At 63.5% G+C, this 6,132-nt stretch overlaps 1 protein-coding gene across 6 annotated transcripts in view; it reads left to right on the plus strand.

Moving 5' to 3' along the window:
• The window catches only part of LDB3 (LIM domain binding 3), a 52,001-nt gene that overhangs the window by 944 nt on the left and 44,925 nt on the right, over window positions 1-6,132 (plus strand). The gene's annotated exons all lie outside the window — the stretch shown is intronic.

Genomic DNA, 6,132 nt, shown 5'->3' on the forward strand with positions numbered 1-6,132 from the left:
AAGCCCCTGCCCCATTCACCAGGGGCTGTTCACCTGCCTGTCTCACATCTTATTCCCATGCTCGCCGCCCACCAGGGAAAAGGACCCCTGTCCCTGCCGGGTCTGCCTGCGATCAGGAACGGCACTGCCCGAGGGCAGCTCACAGACTGCTGACTGCTGGGGCGCTGACACCCAGCGAGAGGAGCAGCTAGATCTGCTGAGAGAACCTTGTCTTAACCACAGCCGAGTCCCCGGGACCCACACCAGGGCCTAGAGCATAGATGCTCAGGCAACATTTGTGAAGCAAAGGGACTCTGGGAGTCTTGCAGAGCTGGGGCTGTAGGCCCTGGGGCCCGGGGTGGACTGTGAGGCATGTGAGGCATAGAGCAGCCCCCAGCAGTCCTGGTGTGGGCACGAGGGGGCCGGCGGAGGCCCCGGGTTGTCATGGGAGGGTCGTGGGTGGGCAGGAGTGTCTGGTTGCTGCCCACCTGGAAGATAGCTTTTTCTCGGGACAGGGAAGCGCCGAGGTGGGCAGCTGGGGAAGGCCTGACAGCTGCTTGGCAGGGTGGTGGGAAGCCAACACCCCCATTGGAGGAGGAGTCCTGGTTGTGGAACTTGACGTGGGCCCTTGGAGGGACCCCAAGGAAAGCCCCTCAGGGTGCTAGGGAGGCTGCATTTCTTGGGGGTGGGGTGCTGGCCCGGGAAACGACCTTAGCCTCCCTCGTCCTGGAGAGCTGGCTCATTCCAACTTGAGCCCGCACCCTCCAGACTACGGGCCGGGAGCCGGGGGCCATACTCAGAAGACAGCCAGGGCTTGCACACCCTGCCTCAGGGTGTGGTGACACGGGCCTCTGAGCCCAGGACACCCTGCACGTTCCCACCCCATGGCTGCAGTCTCCTCCCTGTCCACCCTCACTCTCATAGGTCCCCTGGCCACCCCACCTGGGACTGAGCCCAACCCTGCCCAGCCCCAGCCCCACCATCCTCAAGGCCTCCTTCTGGGGCTCCCTGCCCCATCCCTGGGGTGGAGATCAGCCTCCTGGCTCCGTGACGCCAGGATGGCCATGACCTCACCAGGGGCTATGTGCCGCCTGGCCTGGCCAGCGGGGCTGGATGCAGCACAGAGGCCTGAAGCGGGGCAGGAGGAAGCATGTCCTCGCTGCAGGCACCAGGTGTATTGGGATGTGCTGGAGCCATGACTAGGGGGACTTTTAAGAATAGAACCCGAAGCCCAGACAAGGCATCAGGGCAGGGCACATGGCCTCCCTGCTTCCTACAGGGGCACCCCCCAAGTTACCAAGGCCATGGAGCAAGCTGGACGGGGCACCAGGCCTCCCCGGGGCTTGGAGTCTCTTGGTAAGCTGCTCTGGTGGCTGCTGATCCCCAGGCTGGGGTGCCCCAGGCTCCGTGTTGCAGGCCTGCCCGAGCCCCCAGCCCTGCCCTCCCCCCAGCGCTGTGGTTTTGCCTGCTGGGCTTCTCCAGGCCCTTCTGCACCAGGAACTTCTCCCCCACGGGGGTGCAGGGCCACTCCAGCTGCAGTTCACTTCCCACAGGGACCAGTGGGTGCTTGGGGACTGGGGGCATATTGCAGAGGGGGTTCCCGGAGGCAGGGCCTGCCTCTTCTCAACAGGGGCCTCCCTCACGACCACCTGCACTGAATCCAGAGCGGGTGGTCAGCCAGGCAGGGTCAGAGCCAAGCAAACAGGCTTGAATTTGCACAGGAGCTCCTGTGGTGATCCCTGCCCCCACGCCTGACCCTTCCCCCCTCCGGCTGGGGCTGGTAGAGGAGCACTGAGTGGGGCCAGGCACCTGTCAGCTGTAGCTCCTCCTGTGAGAAGGCTGCCGCCTGCCACCTGCAGGCTGGTGGGAGCTCGACCCACCCCATCCTGCCCACAGGCCCCTCAGCATCTCCCCTGGGACAGCAGCAGCCTGTCCGGCCTCCTTTCTGTGGGTCTCAGCCTGAGGAGCCATAGAGAAGGGGGTTCAGAAAGGAGACTCAGAGGGTGGAGGGAAGGGCCTTATTTATCCGGGACAGGTGCTGGGCCTGCAACTGGAGCTGCCCTCTCCCCGCCTTCCCCACACCAGCCAGTTCTCCAGGAAGTGGGGGAGGGGTGGGAGCAGCAACAAAGGCCCGCCCCACCTGTGCCAGCCTGTGCCAGCCCCGCCGGCCACTGGGCCAGAGTCTGGGCCTGCTCTGGGCCTTGCCCCTGGGTGCACGCTGGGTCCTCCCCTTAATGGGAGAGGCGTGTGCTGTTGTCCGGCTCTGCTCCTCCCAGCTTGTCACCTTGGAGAGGTGGGTTCACCCTGTAAAAGGAAGACAGTGCCTTTGTGAGATGCTATGGAACCAACGGGCACTTGTGGAGTCCTTGGCACCTGCTGTCCCTGGGCACTAGTTGTGAGAATGGCGGGGAGGGGGCCTCAGCCTGGGCGGGGCAGGCCAGGGGACCGGCCCTGAGGACCAGCTCCCTGGCAGTTTTCAGCTCCAGTATTTGTCAGACTCTGCCAGCTACAATGGGGACCCAGAGGACAGAGGGTCCCCAGGGAGGGGAAGGCCAAGACTATTCTGGGGCAACTGTGCCGGCAATTCCTGGAATCCAGAGCTGCTGGAGCTGCTTCTTGGGCAGCGCCTCAAAGTGCTGACAGGCCGAGCTGTTTATAGCCTTTAAGGTCAGGCAAGCCTCCGAGGCGCCCCCACCCAGGAGCAAACTGGAGAGCCCACAGGCCCACCACGGGAATGCGTCTTAGCGGCCCCCCAGCAGGCCCTGGGCCGACTTCATGGACCGCCCCAGGCTCCAGGGGGGCGGCAGCAAGCGTGAGGAGGCCCCGGGCCCTGCTGGGCGGCCCTCTAGGCTGGGAGAGCTCTGTCCCTCTCTACACAGGCCCCTCCCGTCCAGGGCAGAGTCTATCGTTGCAAAGGCCCCTAGGACCACGCCTCCCCTCTCCCCAGGAACCGTCTTAAGAGGCTTGGAGGGACTTTGCTGTGTCCCAGTACCCTGCGGGCCCGCCGGGCGGGATATGCCCCCAGGAGCATTCTGCAGGTGACCTCCCGGACACAGACGGAGCTGTGGGCCTGGACTGGAGGAGGAGAGCTCTCGAGAGACCCTCGGAGGGCCAGGGAAGGGGATGGTGTGGTCAGCTGGAGAGGAACCAGGGACCCCTGGCTTTGGGCACAGGGAGGTCGTTGTCCTGTGTGCAGTGTAGGGGCCAGAGCGAGATGGCTGGTGTGAGCCGCTGGGAGGTGGCGGAGGCAGGGCCTGCTGTCCCTTCTTGAGGAAGCCTGAGGTGAGGAGGGAAAGGAACGCGGCAGGAGGCGCTGGAGCAGGTCAGACAGCGGGGAGAGACTTTAGACTATTTTCTTAGAGCAGTTCCAGGTTCACAGCAAAATTGAGGGGAACGTACTGAGATTTTCCATCACCCCCCTCCCCCGGCCCTGCGTATGCACAGCCTCCCATCATCAGCCTCTCCCACCGGAGTGGTGCAGTTGTTACAGCTGATGAGCCTCCATGGACACATCATCACCACCGGTTCATTAGGGCTCACTCCTGTTGTTATACAGTCTGTGGTTTTGGACAAATGTTCGATGACATGCGTTTACCATCCAGCGTAGAGTGTTTTCCCTGCCCTAGAACCCTCTGTGCAAGGAGACGCTTTTGAAGCTTAGATAAGACTCTGCCTTGCTTATTGGCCAGGCTGGGGTTGGAAGTGGGGCCATGGGGAGACAGAAGTTCCAGTAGGAGAGTGGGGGATGGAGCAAGGCCCCAGGGGAGTCCAGATGGGACTCTAAGAGCATGGCAGGCAGTAATCTAATCGCACAATGTTAGATGCACTTAGGGCTCCAAGGAAATCCCCCGGGATGGGCCCCAGGAAGGGTGGGGAGGAGATGCTGGAAGCGACACCAGCCCAGCATCCACCGGCTGCCCTTGCACCCCCGCACCCCTCCCATCACCCTGACGTGGACAAATCTGGAGGGGGAGGCAGGCAGGGCCTGTCTGGTTTTGAGCACGGGGAGAGATGGCTGGGGACTTCCTCGGGGAGCCCAACTGCCCTCCGGCTGCCAGCGGCCTGGGAACTGGGGAGCCAGGAGCCAGTGGCATGGGTGCCCCTGAGCCCCACCGGCTCCTTGCTTCCCCGGCAGCCTGGACAGAGCATCTCTCCCCGGCGGGTGTGAGGCCCTCCAGGGGCGGCATGTGGCTGAGGCTGCTCAGCCAGGGAAGCCCTGTGCACCCCACTCTGCCGGCTCTGGCTCTCGTTCTGGAGCCAGGGATGCAGCCTCCCAGCCCCGCCCCGCTGGCTCCTCCAGGGGGAGGAGCTGGGGCAGCACTTGGCTCCTCAGTTGGGAGCTTCCTTGAAACTCCCTCAGCTCTGTGCCCTCCTTACACACTTCCGTTAACTGCAGTGCTCGCCGTCCGGGGGCCAGGTGTCCTCCTCTCCACACGCACAGGGCATGGGGCTGGCACTGCAACCTCAGGTCTGGCTCAGACCAAAGTCCATGCTCGTCCCTTCACTTCCTCCCCACGGGCTCCTGCAGGTGGTGGGGCCACAGCTGCTCGCTGGCATCGTTAGCCCTGTGCCCCTCGGGGCCCCTGAGGACCTGGCTCAGCAGGTGGAAGGACTCCGGGTGGCAATGTTGGCCCCAAGCACTTTGAGCCCATCTGCGGGAACCTGTGAGCCGAGACGCAGGCCTGGAGCTCTGCCAGGACTGGTTCCCAGCTGGTGACGGGAGAGGCGGAAAGTGCAGTGGGATGAAGCAACGATTACAAAGAGCCCTTCAAATGCTTAAGAGGAGAAAAACTAAAGAAAAGAAAACCCCAAGGATTTAGCTGCTTTGGGTCCTTCCTGGGGTGAGGAAAGCAGAGAGGGATAGAGTCCAACAAGAGACCCAGGTGTGTCTTATGCCTGGAGCGCACCCTTCACAGCGCTGGGCTCCAGGCAAGGGCGCAGGGTGCCCCACCCTTCTGTGGGCCCACCTCTCCTGCGGTGGGAGGGATGTGATGACCCTTGGGCCCAGCTGGAGATCCCAGCCTGCACCCCGCCTCTCCGTGGAAAGCTGGCAGAACTGAAGAGCACGCCCTGCAGGAGGGTGGCAGCCAGGGTCCTGGATCTGCTCGGTGGCCAAAGGCCAGGCAGCTGAGCCAGGATGGGCAGACACAGGTGCAGGGAGAGAGGCGCCAGGGGCAGAGGAGCCTGGTCCTGACCAGGCCTCAGGGAGGCCGAGCTCTCCCCTGGGAACAAGGACCACCCATGGGTACCTGAGGCTGCCGGGAGCAAGGCAGGGCCTGGCAAAGGGAAGTTTGGTGTGAGCCAGCCCGTGCCCAGAGGGGCTCCAAGCGCAGGACATTCCAGATTCCCCACTCCCACCCCCACCCCCTTCCCGAGCTGATCTGGCCCAGCCTCTCTTGGATGTCATTCTGGTGTCCTTGCTCACGCTGTCATCCACCATGTTCCGGACGTGGCTCTGGGCCTGGCGGTAATCACTTCTGTAGGCAGAGGCCTGCCCTGCTGTCTGGGGTCTGTGTGGACAGCGCCCCCTCACCTGGGAGCTCCCTGCCGCAGGGTGATGGGCCTTCTCTGTGGTTCCTTAGAAGCATCTGGGGAGCCCTGGTGTGGGGGCATGGGCTGGGGGGCCCTGCGGGCAGTCCACGGGAGGGCAGTGGCCTGCTCACTTCATCCCAATGGGAGCCCCGGGGCTGTGCTTTCTCTGAAGCGCTTCTGGCGAAGCTGGCCTGGTGGGTGGAGGGAGGGACCGGCACGTGGAGCAGCAAGTTGAGTGAAATGTCACGGTCGATTAGAGCCTTGGTGGTGGGTATTTGGGTGTTCAGAGTAAATCTGTTCCACTTTTGTAGACAATGTCTATATAAGACGCTGGGAGAGCACAGGCCGGAGAAGCCAGGAGGAGGGAGCGGCTCCTGCCTCAGGAGTCCCTTCTCAGCCTGCGGTGTTTTGTTTTCCTTTGCTGTTGCTTTTGGGCCCTGTTTAGCGCCTGTGCTGGTGGAGGCTCCTGGGCCTGGGTCGGCAGGAGGGTGGTGTGCAGTGTGAGAGGCGGGCCGAGCGGTAGCTAGAAGTCCTGGGGAGCAGGCTGGACTGCAGGCCCACCGCCGACCGCGTCCCGGGTTCGTTTCTCTCCCGTCCTCATGGTCTCAGCAGACCCAGGGC

The sequence above is a fragment of the Myotis lucifugus genome, unplaced genomic scaffold (genome assembly GCF_000147115.1).
Source record: "Myotis lucifugus unplaced genomic scaffold, Myoluc2.0 scaffold_298, whole genome shotgun sequence".
NCBI classification, from domain to species: Eukaryota; Metazoa; Chordata; class Mammalia; order Chiroptera; family Vespertilionidae; genus Myotis; species Myotis lucifugus.